This window comes from Leiobunum rupestre, chromosome 9 (assembly GCF_980474605.1).
Source record: "Leiobunum rupestre chromosome 9, qqLeiRupe1.1.hap1, whole genome shotgun sequence".
Classification (NCBI taxonomy): Eukaryota; Metazoa; Arthropoda; class Arachnida; order Opiliones; family Sclerosomatidae; genus Leiobunum; species Leiobunum rupestre.
The window spans coordinates 59,090,948-59,110,189 of NC_143392.1; positions in this window are offsets into that span (position 1 = coordinate 59,090,948).

Genomic DNA, 19,242 nt, shown 5'->3' on the forward strand with positions numbered 1-19,242 from the left:
CGAGGACTTTGAACCTGATATCTACCCCAAATCTTACTTTTGGAATTACAATTTCCCTTTTTAAAATACTAGCTGGGTAGCCCGTCCTTCGGCCGCGCCCCAGCTAGAACTAAAATCCCGTGAAAACTGACTCATAAACAAAAAAAACCCTCCCCCCCAGTGCATCCGCTAAATTGACTGAAGCAGAAAAATATTGGTTGTATAGGTCAGCGGCTCCCAATTTGTTTTTGCTATGGAACCCTAAATTATCCTTCTAATTCTGGCGGAACCCCAACGCATCTTAAAAGACTCTTGACACAAACAAAGATGGCCGCACTGCGAATTCTCGGAACCCCTGTGGCCCTTTCGCGGAACCCTGGGGCCGGGCCCCAGCTAGAACAAAAATCCCGTGAAGACTGTTTTGGCCTGGCCCCAGCTAGAACAAAAATCCCGTGAAGACTGTTTCGGCCGGGCCCCAGCTAGAACTAAAATCCCGTGAAGACTGTTTCGGTGGGGCCCCAGCTAGAACTAAAATCCCGTGAAGACTGAGTCATAAACCAAACAATTCCCTCCCTCCCCACAGTCTCCATTCTCCAAGTGACGATGACGCAGCTGCGAAATTGACTGAGGCAGAAAAAGATTGGTTGTATAGGTGTATTTAGGTTGCAGGATTCACGGCAAAAATATATAGATTTTGACTCTCTTTTTAACATTATTTTATTAATTAACTTAAAACAAATTGTAATTATAAATTTTAAAATTTTGTTCCATGGTTATTTTGAATAGTTAAATTTTTTTTTAAAAAGACTGATACTTCATGGAATTGTAAGTTGATGAAAATAGCGCGACTCGCTACCTTTGGGCCATATGATAAGCTGTGAGAAATTGGAGGTCCTAGGTTGAACGGCTCGAACGCTTTAGAGAAAGAGACGCAAGACAGACAGAAGACACTTAGGAATATAGTATAAGATATAGATAGAAGATAGACAAGACAGACAGAAGACACTTAGGAATATAGTATAGATAGATAACACTATAAAATAAAGATTTAGGCGAACCGAACCTTCAGTGAGGGTAATGAATAAACCTAAAAAGTTAAATTGAAACATGTACAGGGCAAAAATGACCTTAAAAACAGCAAAACGTCCGTTAATTCCAAAGAATACACCCCAAATCTTTCTTTTGGAATTACAATTTCACTATATAAAAAATCACAGTACAAAATAAAGCTTTAGGCGAACCGTTCAGTGAGAGTAATGAATAATAAACCTTAAAAGTAAAATTTTTACTTTTTGAATTCCAATTTCACCATTCAGTAAGTGTGAAGATTAATATTCCATAAGGGTATCGAGTCAAAATAGACTTTGTCAAAAAACATATTGTCTTCCTACTTCTGTAAAAGACGAATTAAAATCATTATAAACATCAAACAGTTTTTAATAAAATACTTACTCTTATGATTATTTATCAGCGTTAGTAGACTACTATTTCATAATCTTTAACGTTTGTGTAGAAATCATTATGGTGATGTACCTACTCCATAAGGGAAACGTCTCCCCCATGGCCAATATATGGGTCTGATTACTTCGGTTTATTTACTTCTGGTATTGTTTAAAAACATACCAAGGCTTTAGTGACAAGATAACTGGTCTGAAGAATAAGATTCTCGTATTTGAAAGACTCGTCTGTTATTTTAAAACCCTAGAACCATTGAAAAAATTATTCGGTTCGTTATTATAAGAAAGAAATATAAAAATATCAAATATTATGATAAATACTTACTTTCAGAAATAAAATAGTCGAACGTAGGTAGTAAAGCCAGGAGAATGAGAATGGCGCTTCGGTGAGGGAATCACAAGGAAGAAAATTTCTGTTTTCTGTTCTCTCTTCTCCAGTCTCCACGTGTATTTAATAGCTGACTTTCTCGATTGATGGCGCCACTATTGTAGGCAGCGCGTCATTTAAAATTTAACGCAACCACGGTCAACTTGACACAACAAACCAAAAAATGTTTTACAATGAATTTCCGTTTAATTGTATTACTCTTAGGGAATAATATGTTGTAAATTTATATTTTTTTTTCAAAAAGGGTCTTAGTATAGTTCTTTTGTTATTTAGTTTGCAGTTGATTTTAAGATAAAGCTATTTTAATTTTTTTAAACATGTAGTTCTTACTAGTTTGTCGTTAAAAGTTAAGAAGGGAGTTATCGATTTTACAAGTGCTTTCTCTTACTTGAGTTTGGTCCGATGATGACTTGGAACTTTGGCTTGCTTCTCGCTCGTATATTCGTTTTTTATTGTTGCGTTGTAATTACTTGCTGTGCTCCATAAGGAGCCACCCTGATTCTAAGGGGTGTACTCAGTACGTCTTAAATAAACCTTTAAACTGATTGCCCTTCTACTAAGAAGTGTAATCGTAAACGCCACAAATACACCGTAACTCGAAACTCGGCCAAAAGTTTACGGTGCAGTGTAATTAGTGTTCAACTGGTAAGCTTATATCCCAGTATAAGCGAATAAATTTTCACCTAATAATAATGATTGTAATAATAACAACTCATTACTCCAATTTACTACCTGATAAACGTTTAGTTTATTAAAAAATATTTTAATAATAATAATCTAAACCTGTGAAAATCTTATATTAAAAACATACTAAAACATATTTAATCTCTTTTACCGATGTGCGCGAGTTTTAAAATAAATATTGAAACTGACTGCAAATAAATATATTTCGTTAAAGCCATTATAAGCCTTGATTTTCGGATAATTACATGAGGATAAAACACATAATTTTCATTGGGAATCAACATCCTATAAAAAAATAGACTGGTCCTCTACCACATTTAAAAAATCGACTGTCTTTGAAATTTTCCGGGTTTTCTCTCCTGGAAATTTCACGTCGTAACAAGTAACGCCAGGTCTCGTTTAGGTCGAATCTAATTCAATGAACTTTAATTTTGTAAAATGTATTCGACGAGAGGTAGATTGTTGTTCAAAGCATCAGCAAAGAAGAGAGCCCAAGAAATAAATAAATAGTAAGTTTTTATTACATTCTTTAAACATATTAACCAAGGGTTAAAAATGACGTGTGAAGGTAATTTGGTTATCTAGAAAATTGTATTATAATATATCTACTTACGTTTTAATGATGATTCAATTCATTAATTGTAGTTTAAATGAAAAAAAAAACCTTTGGGAAAAATTTCCTTCGAAGCAACAGTTAAAGTAAAACCAGTGTTTCAGTGATAGCAATCTTGCAAGTTCATTGAGAGATGGGACTAAAAGTTTCAAATCTATACAATATTCGCCGCAAGAAAAATTCGGAAAAGCCTCAACTAGGTTAAGAAAATGAAATTATTCCTTCTTATCCTTGCGTGCCTAACCTGAGTGATTGAATTATCGAAGAATCAGTTCCTAACGAGGAATCAATCTTTATTGAAAATGACACAGTCAACGAGCAAATTGTCCGCGTTTCAAGTGTTAATATAGAACCTATAATAATATAGACTCTAGTCAAAACATTAATCACTAACGTGATATGGAAATAGTAGATACAGAAGTGATTCAAATAGTTCGAAATTTAGTAGATGTTGTAGAGTTAGAGCATGAAATTTTAACTATTGTTTCTGTTACTTTTATGTTAGCGGAAAGCTCAAACTTGAGTTTTGGTACTTAAGTATCTCCAATTAGAATTGTTGAGTCAAACTTGGTGTAAGAAAATAGTACTTCTACTGATAACATAGTTGGGACTTAGATATAGAGAACTGTGATAATTACGTGATACCTTTGGAAAGCACTGGCTTTATATTAGAAGGCGGTAATATTTTATATTTTTCGTACATCGACTTTCAATGATAATGCCTTTAGAAAATACAATTATTAACTGTGATATTTCCGATTTCAATGACATCAATCACAGTTGATGTGTCTGTTGAAATAAACATGAACGACATAGATGGTCAAATTTCAAACACAATGGAAGATAGAGACCCAATCATTGAATATCTTGATGTTGGAGTAAACAATAGCAAAAAGAGATGCAGGAATCAAAAAGGCAAACATTACGAGATAGAAAGGAGCACCCAGTGCAAGGTCCTTGCAAGGGACACAAAACAGACGAGTCATATAAATGTTCTTTATTCTCTGAAGAAGAGCGACTAGCTTTTTGGGATACATTTTAGCAACAGCCATATTTAGAACGGAGGAATATATTACTCTCAGAAGTTAAGTTAGAAAATATTTCCAAGAGAAAAGTTAAATTAAGTGAAAAAAGGAATGAGACAAGAAGGTACTCGTTCAAGAAAGATGTTGGACACTTGCGGGTGTGTGGTAACTTTTTCTCTTTACTCTTGGCTATAAAGGAAGGTCTGTAATAACAGCGTTATCAAAAGCACACAAAGCTTCAGTATTTGGAGAATAGAGGGAGGAAAACAGACTCATATTAAATTGACAATAAAATTCTTGAGAAGCACATAATGCTTTTTAATCCAGAAAAAGTGCATTATAGACGAGTAAATGCACCTAATATACGTTATCTTCCCCCGGGAACTATTTGTAAAGGTATGATTAAGGATTACAATGAACGTTACCCAGATAATAAATGAGGTCGTGAAAGTTACAGAAAAATGCTTAAAAACGAATATCTCATTTAAAGAACCAAAATCAGATGAGTGTGCTGACTGTGCTAACTACTAGGCTAAAGATTTTGGAAGTGTTACTGAAGCTGAAACCGAAAATTTCAATCAACATATACAAAAGGAAAATGAGGCCAAAGAAATTTTAAAGAACGACGCTACCCGGCAACTAAATTCTGCCAAAATAGTGTTCTCAATGGACCTTCAAAAGGTTATTTTACTTCCCATTATGCTGGATTTCAAGGAAAGTTTTTTTACTCCAAGATTAGTCATTTTAAAAGAGACATATGCACCACTTAGACCATCAGTATGTGAAAAAACATACTGTGTGGTGTGGCATGAGGCTATAGAAGGGCGCAAAGCAGAATCGATAGCCAGCTTTTTATACCGAACTCTACAAATTGAAACTCAGAAACAAAAATTTATTTTCTATGCGGATAATTGTTCTGCCCCAAACAAAAACTGGGTGTTTTTCACAACTCTTGTTCAAATTGTAAAATTGCATAGAAGTTCGACACGTTCATGAAATAGTTATACATTTTCTTACAAAGGGACATACACACATGTCTGTGGACAGCGCGTATGGTAACATTGAGAGTGCAATGAAAAAAGAAAAAAATTGAAGATTACGACTACTTATTAGAAGTAATGAGAAAAAGTAGAAAAGATATGATGGTAGTCCCACAGTCCACTGAAAACTTTCTTAACTTTGAATCAGCTAAATCCACAAAAAACGTTGGCGTGAAACTACCAGAACTGGTGGAAGCCAAGTTTACAAGATGCCAAAAAAATATGCTAAATCGTAAAAGCTACAGAGAGGAGAAGTTCACTTTATTAAAAAAACTTTTGATCATAATTTCTTTCCTTCTCAAACACAGACCCCAAGAACCGTCCTATCTCAAAAAAAGTAAAAAATAATTAAAAATTTGTGTTCTGAAAGTTTCATTTTGGAAAAATCTGCCATAATCCAAAGACGTGTCAGACTTACTAGTAACCGTGACTTAGGAGAAAAACAAACTTAACATACTTTCCAATAATATTTTCATATGTAGTATATTCCATTTTTACCACTCCCAGGGGACAAAGTCTAGAGCCCTAAAACCATGTTAAATCGATACTCCCCAATGATTCCTCCAATACCAAGTTAGAATGTGTTGCTAATTTCCTGTCCCGAGAGCGAGAAACACCCCGTGTCGAGAGCACCCAACCCATAACTGTATCTTAACCGATTTTTACCTTCTCCACGCTAGTCTTAATTTAGAGCTACTCTCCCTATAAAATGGTATTAAAATCTCCAAGTAAATTTAAGCGCCTAACGCAAGTTCTTTTTCTTTATTATTTTTCTTTACCGCCTCAATTTAAGTGTTATTACCGGACATGGCTGCAAGGTATCCTGAAGAAACTCCTAATTTATGTAAGTGGTCCCTTTTTAACTATTCGTTTATATGGTGCATTTTTGTGTTATTTTTTATGTCAATAAAAACATTTCAATCAGAGTTTCATTGAGTATCCTAATCACTGTCCGACCTCATCATCTTTCTTTTACTTATTATCATCAACGCACTGCTACGTCGTACCAAACGATAACGTGGGAAGCGAAGGGGTAATAACGGCCGCGGAAGGCACCCGTTGCGTTTTTGATTACGCCCTTAACCCCTGGTATTATACAGTGGGTATTATCCTTTTTAAATGTAATAAATATAAATCCATAAAATATGTGCGTTAGTTGATAGTCACAAGTTTGAAAATTTTCAGCAATTTCTCTATTAATTCGGCTCCTGAAAATTAATTAATCGGGTTTTTTCAAATGATATATGATTAATAAAAATGAAAAATGACTACTTTAGTTACACAGGAAAAAAACTTTATTATAAGTTTAGAGGCGCTACATATTGCGAACGACTAGTTTATCCATTACGGGTTGAAAATTTTAAGGCACTGTATTACTGAAAGTATCAATAGGCATAAACGAAATAATCATACACTATGAGCGTGAAAGGAATTTGGAAATACAAAATAAATACGATAAATTAAAGATTTATAAAATAATTGAAAAAGATATTATTCGAAAGAAAAAGCAATGAATAAATTAATATAATTGACACAATTAATTTATATTGGCAGGAGATTTTTTGAGGGTCGTTTTCCGATCTTCGGGCGTCCCTCGCTTTTGCCTCCTCCGCCCCTTGGAGCTTATCTTCCAACTAATCTAGTTGACCTTGGAAGCGGGACCTGGTGTCGTCAGTTACCAGCGGCTCTGACGGATACAATGGAAAAGGGGGAGTTCGAGGTATTCCGATAACAATATAAGTCCTAAACTTTCCTCACTCGCTTCCCTTCCCACCAAGTTGTAATTTATGGGATAAAAAACTTATAGGTAAACTGCAACACTAACATCTCTCTAAAAAAACAATTTATGCATCAACATTTATTTATCAATAATATATAAATATACACTAAATATTTAGGTCATTTCGTTCACAAAAGCAGTAACATTTTTATCAACATCTTTGTTGTTTAAAGTCGATTGCGCGTCTACTGAAGAAGTTTTGCGGATTTGTTCTTACTGAAATTCTTGTGGGAGCGTGCTTCAGGCATTCTTTAACGCACTGTCCAATCGTTGACTGTAGCACTTTACTTAAGAAAGTGTTTGTCCTTACAGCACGTTAATCAAATGAGAATTGTATACATGAAATGAACAAATAAATGCGTAAATTTGGCATCTTGAACCATATTTATGACCACATCCTTAACTTTTAGATCCCGAAAAGGATATTTTTTATTTCCCGACCAGTTAGTCTAAATGTGGGCGCCAAGGAAACAGTTAAAATTTCAGTCATGATTCTTCTCGTGGCATCTCCTACGCGTTTCCCTCCTAGTACCCCTAGAAATGTAACCTGGATAATTAAAGGTTTGATTAGGTTAACAACTTTGGGCAAGCTGAGAAGCTAAGTAACTGAAAATCAGATATCAGAGGAAGGGGGAGGAGAACCCAGTGCCCTTATTTCTCTTAAAGTGTTAAAACCATTGTGCCTTAAAATGTATACATTGGTTTAACGTGAAAATTCACACACATTTACGATAAACTTTGATAAATGTAAAATATAATAATTTATATGATGTCGCATTCATTTTATTGTTATCACATTGATTTGCATTTATGTCGCAATCATTTGCATGCATTTAAATGATGTCGCATTAATTTAAAATAATGTCTCATTATTTTAAACTGGTGTCACAAGCAGTTACGCAGATGTCGCATTCGTATCGAAATATTGAGAAACCTACTACACCGTTGGTCTCATCACAATGCCCTACCCCAGCGTCCACAGCCCGGACAGGTGACAAATCCACCATGGATAATAGTACCCTACTACTGATGGTCTCACCCTCGACGTAAGCCATTTATACCGACCAAAGGCGCAGCAAAGAAGTGACAAGCTTTCACGTCGCACACAGCTGTGATATAGAGAGTGGATGCTATAGCAACTCCAGCCGACACCCTAACTACGTAGGAAGAGAGGTATACCCTTCAGAAAGACCTCCTAACCAGACAACAAGGTGTTTCCCCAAGAGGCCAGGAAAAACGACTAATTTGGAGGCCCGCCGCCCCACAGGAGGCTACCCACTCCCTCGAGGTGACCAGTTTGCATGGACCCTCTCCGCAAGTCTAAGCCGAAGCCGAGATTCCAGCCCATACCTGACTGAAGTCGGAGGTGAAGATATGACCATTTGATAAGATCTAACATCTCCCATTGCACAACTGTCCTTATGGGTTACAAGAGCCGGACTCGGACTCCTCAAATAAAGCCACCATTTATTGCACACTCCAACTCCTTATGGGGTATCCTTACCATTGGGCCATCCTTTTTTATGGAGCAACCCTATCAGGGGGCGATTCTTATAAGGGTCAAATGATACGAATAACATTTTTAGGATGACGGATTATCGAAACTTCTACCATAATTAAAAAGATTGCGGTTTATGCTAAAAGCTATTTTTTAATTTTGAAAATTTAATTAAAATATGTTTTAAATGGTTAATGCTAGATGTCAATTCGTTGTAGTGCCAATTATTTACTTAATTATAATGCTACGTCAAAGGTCAGTAATGCTCGTGCTATAAGCCAATTAATTAACTTTATAACGGTTAACTTTATTATAATGCTGCGTGAAACGTCTAACTAATTCATGCTATCTCTACATGAGCTTTTACTCATAACTAGGTTTACGTTAAGGGGCCACATTTTTTTCAATCACTTGTACCTTCGACTCTTACAGCCTTTTCAGTAAGTTTTATAATCGTTTTCTTTCACCGTGTGCCTTAACATGAATTTGTTTAGAAGAACTTTTGCCTTAAATAACAGTAGAAGTGTTAACCGAATTCTTTTTTAATTTTAACTTTACCTTTTTATATTCATGGTATTAAGGGGTCACAAACCTTATTAAAATTAATATATTCCTAAAAATAACCAATCGGCAGTTAAAGCTTAAAAATCTTATCAGAACCATTTATGAAATTTCCTTGGCATTTCTGCTCAGGCTAAAGTTTTGTACTTAAAATGGCTCATGGAATCGTGGATTTAACACTTATGCTTTTTATCAACACATTATATGTTTACAAAAACCAACTGATTTCCCCAGGCTTTGAGTGGACACATTGACCGTGCCTGGAACCTTCAAGTACCGATATTTCATTGCACTTATCTTTTATTCTTATTCTATCAGTTTTCCAAGACCCCTTTAATTAAATAGCCTTTGTTTTTCGTTTTGCACTATTCTCCGGGTGCTTCGTGCGTATCTTTAGTATCTTAAGTCTTCCAAGTTGAGCCGAACCATTTTCGCGATTTTGAAAATGCAAAAAGTGAAATTTTAAAAACAAATTACCACCGATGTCAAAATTGGGTTTGGTTCCGGACTTTATTTTGGCCTCGCGCGTTCGATTTTCTGTTTATCTTCGTTTATTTTAACTTATTTTTAAACTTTGCAAGATATAATTGAGGCACTGAAAGCAAATATTTTAAGGTAGCTCCATGGAAGCCCACCTTGACTCGCGACATCTCGAACCTATTGCTGGATTCCTTAAAGTTCATATAAGTGGCGTAGCTAAGACCCGCGAGGCCCCCCCGCAAAACAATATTCGGAATTTTATCCGGTATCTAGTATATACTTTGATATGAAATTAGGGGGCCCCTAAAGCTCCGGGGCCCCCCGCACTGCGGGGTCTGCGGGGGCCTTATCTACGCCACTGGTTCATATGACACGCCTTACAAACCGATATCTTTTTCATCTCCTTCCAGATAATCCAAGTCGATCATCTTTATTAATATCTGTATATAATAAGGCTACACTAGTGTTCACTGCAAAGATAAGCAGTTAAATAGCTGATTGATGAGTTATTAACGCAAACCCTAGAAAATAAATTGAAAAATGGCAAGTTAATATTATTTAAACGAGCAGAAAAAATTTTGAAATGTTAAATTTGTAGTACTGCTTAATTGTGGTTAAGCGTATTGCATAATGCTATAGGAAATTCATCTAAAAGATTTAATTGCAGTCTCTTATTTGAGTAACATTTAAGGAAGGCCAGTATTATTCATGTTGATTTCACAGATAGAAACAGAAGCAACTAGGTATAGATGTCATTTATATCTTAGGTAAATTGTTTTCGTCACAGTTGCTTCTGATCTCAAATTGACGATAATAAAACTTGTTTTCCTCGTGAAATTTAAAGTTTCATCCAAGAGTCTAGACTATGAAGTTGTAAATTTCCGGTAACAATGACGTTCATTTTATGGTACCATTACCGCTGTCATTGAATGTACTAAAACGACAAGTTCATTTAAAAAAACTGAAAATTTAACACGATGATTCTGTTCATCCAACCATGGGGTATTTGGAGCACAAAAATAATTTTTGGTGTTTGAACAGCAATAGCAGGCTTCACCTCGAGTATTTAATTGCCAAGGTAATTGGGTAAATCAGGTTCATTAGGCAATGATTACCAAATTAAAAACTAAATTGTTACTTCTAAGGTATTCTCTTAATTTTCTTTATCAGCTTACCTATTAGGATAGGCCACTTAGGAAATGTATTAGTACTATTAATATAAGTGGCAGCTTATTGATGTTTTTCATCAGGAAAAAGGCCAAAGACCGAATATTTCTTATATCCTGTATCCTTCTTTTATGTACCGCAAGGGTACCCTAGTAGCACAACACAATACGTTTTAGAGTCGGCTGTGCGTCGCGGAGTCCGATTCGAGTCGCGGTCGTTTTTAAGTCCTTTTTTTTTGTTGCCCGTCAGTTGAGAAAATTCTATTTCTTAGCCGACAGTGAAACGCCAGCTTAAATTTGCAAAAATATAAATTAATTCTGGCTACAGCCACAGAGGCAAATTCTTAATAGGGGGGTTACCAGGGTGATACACCAAACATAGTCATATACATATAAGTCAAAACTTATTGAAATTAAATAAATTTTTTAAATTATCAAGTCCGACACATATTCGTACAGATAGCGCGGTAAGGCAGTTACGAGGCGCTTAATTTTCATAACTATAATGGCTTGGACACATTAGGTCGAGGATATTTTAGTAAGAATCGACTAACGTTGTAAACGATGTGATATCCTGCTTAACGTTATAATTGGATTCCAATCACATTTATCAATAAAATAGCGTGGTGGATGCGCGCGTGCTCGATTAGCAATATTTCGTCCATATTGAAATCCATATCCACCGCAGCGTGTTAAAGTTAAACTAAATATCTAAAAAAATCAATTAAGATTTCTGTGGTTTCCGTATTGTTCGAAACTTGACACTGCTATGAGGTATTTATGGAAAATCATTATCAGTTAGCAGTTAATAACTTCAGTCCAAAATTAATAGTTTAATTATTAGTTTTTAAACGTATTTTATTTTTCGTGTTTTTCTCTGTCGCTGTTTCTAGCCCTTGGAGGCCGGTTTCCAAAAATATTTTTATTTGGCAGCCCGGTGAAGTAGATTCTAGAAGCAGTAGCTTTTGCCGCGTTTACCGCGTACTAGTGATTCTCAATTTTTTTGTCTTAATTTTAATGAAATAAGTTCGAATAAGTTGGTATTTGTATTAATTTTTCTAACTTCAGTTTCATAAATAACGCGAAAGACGTTCGTTCCTTTGACCGCGTTTCTTATTACAGAATACAGATACCATAATGAAAAGCAATACACGGCGATCGACAAGGCTTAGTATCTAGGGTTCGTTATTACGTAAAAAGTCAAGGCCAGGGTCTCAAAGGTAATAGGGAAAGTTCACTGAATTGATTTTTCCTAAGAAAACAATAGAGAGGGTGGCAGAGCTGAAAGAGAAAAACGAGCAAGTCGTCTTAGGCAAAGCAATGAAGAATCTGAAGACAACGAAAACTCGGAAATGTAGATTAATCTTTTTTAATGCTAAAAATAAAAACCATTTTTCATGATAAATGTATTTGAATGTTCAAACATAAAATTCACAATCAGATTAGGTATATTTAGTATCAGAAAAAAATTAACTTTACCTATTTCGCTTACTATAATAATTATTGTAGTTAGCGATTTTTCTTTTATGGCTCGGAGGGGGCGGCAAACAGTCCGCAGAGGGGCGGCAAACAGGCGGTAAACGTTCGGTTATGCAATTTTCCCAACATCAAAACGGGTGGTGGCGCCGGTAGGACATTTCGACTCCTTAAAGAGCGGTTGCCCAACACAGTCGGCGGACTCCTTGCTAGGGTTAAGGATCAACAGTATAGTCCATTTAAAGAAACACAACCCATCGTGGTCTTTCTGTTGATTAACAGATTTTCTCGTGCCATAAACTTTATCTCAACTGTTTTTAATTTACGAGTTACGGGAATGGTCTTTGAACAATTACCTTATTTGTTTGAATTATTAAATTGACAGATATTATAATTTTTTCATTCTTTGCAAGTTGAGGCAGTTAATCACTTTGTTATTTTTCTGCCAGATCGAATCTTTAATACATATTTATTTGCTCGAGCAGGGATATAACCTAATTTTATACCAACAGCCATTTTTCTTCTCTTCACTTAGAAATTAACGTATCAGTATTACCATGATTTAGCACAGTTTCGCATATGATAAGCCAAAAAAATTACCCCTAAAACCTCCAACAATAAAACTATAAAATAAAGTTTCTATATAAACTGTAATAACTTATAAAATAATAAATAGCTACGGCAACGTCATCAACGGGTTAATTCTATCCCGTCAATAATATGAACCAGATCGAGTCATTCATAAATTGGGTGTCCGAGGCCTGATTATTCATGGCCTTGGTAGTCTAATGGTAGTGGCGTTGGGACGGTAACTCAAAGATCGTAGGTTTGATTCCTGCCCGAGGTTAAATGAATTTTATCAATCACTCTGGTATGGCACCACACGCAGAGGTATTCCTTGGTTTAAATGAAACTTCTAATTAAAATTCCTGCGTAATAACCAAAATAAATTATCATTGTTATTACAACAGGCTATCAAGAACGTGTTATAAATTTGTTGACGTTAAAAGCTACGGCACCGTCATCAACGGGTTAAATGTATCCCGTCAATAATGTGAACCAGATCGAGTCATTCTTAAATTGGGGGTCCAAGGCCTAATTATTCGTGGCCTCGGTAGTCCAATGGTAGGGGCGTTGAGACGGTAACTCATAGGTCGTAGGTTCGATACCTGCCAGAGGTGAAATGAATTTTCTCAATCACTCTGGTATGGCACCACATGCAGAGGTATACCTTGGTTTAAATGAAACTTCTGGTTAATTTTTGTAAAACAAAATCTAAAAATTTTATCAAAATTACTTAAAAACGCTCTTTATCTTTAATTAACGGATAATGCCTTCATTTCTAGTTTTGATTTTCCCGCGACAATTGACCTTTACGATTCCTTTCTTAAGGAATGCCCGATCCTTTCTGCGGACTTATTAGACGTTAAAAATGTGTACTTGACAAATTACTTTCCTGCTGTTTATGAGTTTTTCCTAGGTTAAGCTTTTAAACTATCACAGGCAAAAACCACTCCAATTTCTCGCATTTCCATCGCTGGTCCTTGCATACCGACAACTTTAGCAACGGGACGAAAATCAGAGCTTCACAAATATTTCCCATTTTCTGAAAATCGCTACGAAATAGTTGATTTATCCGTTTTATCTTTTCATATTTAATAAAATAATCATTTTAGTTTATGAGCTTCAACGTAACTATCCAGTCTTTTAAATTTAAGCTTTTCGTGATTTTTTATATGGGAGCAGAACGCCTTAACTCGATATCCAAGATATGTTTTTCGTCTGGTCAAAGATTAAACCGAGGGTAAGAAAACTCCTCTTTCAGAAGCATGCTTAATCAGATTTATTCTGACTTAATTCTTTAAATCGTGTTAATCGCGATATCATTTTTGATTTTATTTAATCAAGCATTCATATTTTTATGATGTTTTAATCACAAGTTATTCTGTTAAATTACGATCAAATCGACTAAATCGTGATTTAAACATTATTTAGTCAATTTAGTTATCTTGATCATGAATTTGTCTGATTAAATCGATCAAGGGTGAAAACTTAATCATCGAAGTGAGCTGCTCCCCGGATTAAACGTAAATATAGAATAGTTTTGTTCGAGTATAGGTTCTTTCATCCACTCCAACTTTTCTTCTTTTGTGTTGGTCCTCTTTAATGGAATTTCTCTTCGACACTACGTCTATGTTTAATAACATTTAGGTTTCTAGGGAGATCTAAAGCACTAGTCCTACAACTACTACAAAAGTCGCATGATGACTTAGGCCTAAGGTGGTGCCTTGGGTATTAGCCTAGCTACTCTGTTAGTATCAATTCAAAAATAATTTTGGGCATTCTATCTCGTTTTAATCAAATTTTAAAGGAATCTAACGGTTGACTTTGATAAACCGTAAAAATGTTGTCTATTCCAATATCAATATTTCAGATATCGGCTAAAAATTCAAATATTTGAATAACTTCTGATACAAATATTTACAAAAATCTTTCGTTTTTATTGAAAAATTGGGTTCTTTAACCTATAACTCGTGGATGATTCGTTCAAACGACCACGCGTTGAATTGTTTGGTCGTTAAGGATAGGGCGGAGTGAGATAATATTTAAATAAGTTTTAAGTGTCACGATTTCTTTGAATCTGAAATTAATAAACGCTCAATCTCATTTTTTCGGCGGTTACGAGACCCCCCGGCTCTAAACCACAAATCGAATGCGATGATTCTTATGATTTTGTCAAAAGAGTTCGACTGGTTCGAATATATTGTTTAATTTATGAGGGTTTTCTCTTTCGTGTTTGGGGCATTCCACGTAGAATCAACACACTCATTTAACCTGACTAGCTCACATATTTACGGAATTTTGCCAAAAGATAGTGTGCCTGAACACGAAGAAAAGTTCAACAATTTATTTAATTATTTCTTAAGGCGGCTATTTAAAGTTGGTAAAAATTTCCAAAATCACATTACTTGTATGTTTTCGAATCATCAAAGCAGCAGTTCTAATTAGGCTACAGTGTTGTGTATTAAACTGTACAGAGTGGTTTTTTTGCTCGAAAAAGTGATTTTCTAGAAAGTTGAAATTTGTACTGTACATTAAACGTACCGGGGGACACTTTCTACCAAAATTGCATCTAAATGGAAACATATTATCATGTTTTTGAAAATTTTAATTTTAACCGCTAGGTGCTATGAGAAAATTGTAGAGCGTCACCGAAAACGTACAAATAGCATTGGCGCGAAAATAATAGACGACCTTTTCCTTGAAAAATTTGAATTGAAAAAATGACAAGTTGGGCAAGCTAAAATAACTTTTTTTGAATTTCATTGGGAGGTTAGTGTAACTTTATGAAAGTCAGAAATTTTTAATCTGGTGTTTAATGCAATAAACAATGCTGAAGAAGGTATTAGACGATTTAATTTCGTAGGATGAAAAATGCGAATTTTTTTAAAAAACAGTCATTTTATTTATCTACTTACAATCAAAATTTATAAGTACGTTTAGAAAATACCACCTTCGGCAGGATTGGGCGCGAACAATCGTATTGTCGAAGGCGGCTTAAATCATTTCCAGGGTTACTTCCCGGCAAGCGCTTACAATTCGTTGACGCAGCTCTTCAAGGGTCTCAACTGTAGTGGCGTGCACCTTGTCCTTGACGAAGCCCCAAAGAAAGAAATCCAACGGAGTCAGATCGGGCGACTTTGCTGGCCAGTGTACGGGACCGTTTCTTTCTATCCATCGTTGTGGAACTTTGTTGTTTAGGTAATCTCTCACGGCTCTTTGGTAATGAGGCGGGGCACCGTCTTGCTCGTTGCGCTAACGGCAGTTCGTCAAGTTGTCGTTCTAGCTCATTTCTCAAGAAATCTAAATAACTCTGGCCATTTAGATTTTGCGGTAAGAATACTGGTCCAATTATTTGGTTTCCAACAAGACGAATCGAAACATTCAAGCGCTCAAATTCAAATTGCATTAAACACCAGATTAACAAATTTCTGACTTACATAAAGTAACACTACTCTACCAATGGAATTCAAAAAAAGATATTTTAGCTTGCACAATTTTTCACTTTTCTATTTCGTTCGCGCCAACGCTATTTGTACGTTTTCGGTGATGCTCTACAATTTTCTCCTTGACAATTTTCTTATAGCACCTAGCGGTTAAAATTTAAATTTTCAAAAAACGTGAAAATATTTTTCGATTAAGATGCAATTTTGGTAGAGTATGTCCCCCGGAACGTATAATATACAGTATAAATTTCAACTTTCTAGAAATCAGTTTATGCAAAAAATAACTTTTTCGTCAAAAATCACCCTGTATGCGCCTGTTCCAACAATATATACCATTTGTTAATTATCCAAAAACGATTTCAGTGCGTCATAAAAAAATAAAAAAATACAGTGCATAGTCTGAACTAGCGTTAAGTAATTGTCAAAATTTAAAAGTGGAAGGTAAATGGGTTCATAGTTAATATTTATAAAAACGTTGTTTTTCAAAATGATAGTCTTAAATATGTTTTTAAGTTTTACATAATGTGTTACTGATTACATGCGCTTCATAATATTATTTAAATTTTTCTTCAAGATTTTATATGTTGAAAATAAGTTGGAGCCGTGTTGTTTTTTAGTGTTCTTTTTCATATATGCAGCGTACCACTTCAAATGATCCAGATAGGCTATTTTTCCTAAAAAAATTGATATCCAGATCACATAGCATTTGCAGGGGCATTAGATTAAACTATTAGCCCAGGACAGATACGGTTTGACCTGGAACATTTTCCCATAAAGATGAAAATTGGAACATAGGTAGTTTTTGACCCCAAAAATTAACTAAAAGTCCCCACCTCTAGAGCGTGAGCTTCCGACGCCATCTTGGAAAATGACCGCCAAGCACGCCTGACGTCATAAATTTAATGAACGTGTCCAAGAAAAATTGGTACATTATACATTTAGGGCTTTCTGAATAGTATTGTAATTTTTTTTGGTGTACAACCGTTATTTTTGCCGCCATCTTGGAAAATGGCAGCCAAAAAGGGTTTCCACGTAACTTTCCACTATATGTTTCAATATGATTGAAAATTGGTATATAGTTTCTTTCGAATCGCTTTAGCGTTAGATTGTTACCTTTTAAAATTTGGAAAATGAAAACCGGTGATACAAATGTATATATTAATAATATAACACATTTAATAATAATAATATAACACATTTAATTAGGAAATGCCCAAAACTATTTAAATATTCTGAAAATACTCAATTAAATATTTATCAGTTACTGCAGCTCGTACGGTCCTAATCCCAAATAATAATAAATGTCATTGCCCATCTCTCTATAGCAAGATAGTTTGAAATTAAAACACACCGGTTTATTTATATAGATATTAAAATTTAAAATCTATTAGTCGTTACATGATTAATATTTTGCTAACTAACAATTCTGATGGAAGTAACCGTTTTCTGATTACTTGGAAATTACCACTTTACGAATGAGCGTTCGCCTTTAAAACACGTACACACACATATTCACACTCATTTCGTGAAACTGTAGAACGACTTGCCTTAAAAACTGCGATTTCAAAAGATCTGGTCTCGTTTGCTCTGCAATGTGTGGTATGAGCTGAAGTAACCATTGAAAATATTTGAATGAAGAAGATGACGAGATTTACAATTTGTGATTTGTAAATATTAGGAAGTAGATGGGAGCCCGACTTTTGACCGGGTCCCACATAGTTGCATTGATCGTGTTATTCGTAAAGCCATAAATTTAATCACTGATATATTATAGGTTTTGTATATCCAAAAATAACTGTGTCCCTCTATAAGAAACACAGTTGATCCTTTTGAATCGATTTATTAGATTGTATAACGCCTATACTCTAAAATTTCGAAGTACTCCTATAGACTCCTCTATGAAACCTTTTAGACTGCTTTAGAACTCGAACTTATATCAGTAACCTAGCTGATCCCAGTAACGTCGTGTAAATGTCGGGACAAATGTTTTAGACACCGGGCTCCACTAACGTTTTCAAAATGTTGTCGACTTTCTCCCCCTCCTTGACCTAGTGTCCCCAATCAGAACCACATGGGCCCTTTACTGCTAGGATCCGGGGATATAGACAGTTCTCTATTAAATGAAAACACGCGGCCTGAAGAGATAAAGGAAAACCCACCGACAGTTCGAATCCAAAATGATGAAAAACGATACATCGCCAAATGGCGCCTACGAACCAAAGAAAACATCATGTGCTTATTATATAGTTAATTAAACAGTTTTGGGCATTTCCTAATAAAATGTTTTCTACAAATAATTGTGTTATATGTGTATCATTGGTTTTCATTTTCCAGATTTTAAATGCTAATAAACCTAACCCTAAAGTGATTCGAAATAGTTATAAGAATGCTATCAACAAGTTGAATATTTTCCAGATGGCCATTTTCCAAGATGGCGAACGAAGTAACCGTCAGATACCTTTAAGATTTTGTAATAGCGTTATCAGCGTCATAAACAACAAGTTGGAAAGCCAAAATATACCTCTACTCGGAAGAATTGTCCCTAGTGGTATTAAATTCTCGAGACATCCCTTAAAGATATCTCCACAATTCAGAGTTATTTACTAAAAACGTAATCCCGGTTTAATCCCGCCCGGTATAAAATTTTAATTGTTAAATAATTTAGACGAAACAACCGAGTTTAATTTATTCAGAATAATATAAATTAAGTAGTTACAACAGCGAGTTAGACATACTAAAATAATGCACAAATGAATTTAAACCTATTTACAGAACAAGATTATCAGTTAAATATAATACGAAGCAAATTTTAATGAAAGAAATATATACAACGGGTATTGGTATTTTTCTCGCTTACGACATACTTGCCGCATCTTTAACGCGCATTTTAATTCAACACTCGCCCTTGATGAATATACCGTCAAAAGCTATATTCGACATCTGGTAGTGGACGACTCGTAAACTTCCTGTTGACGTTGTGACACATACCGCGTGAAAAAGACCAAAACCGTCCAATTTCCATCATATAATGACTTGCACACCCAGGAAATCAATTATATCCAAATATCCAAACCAATAAAAAATGAAT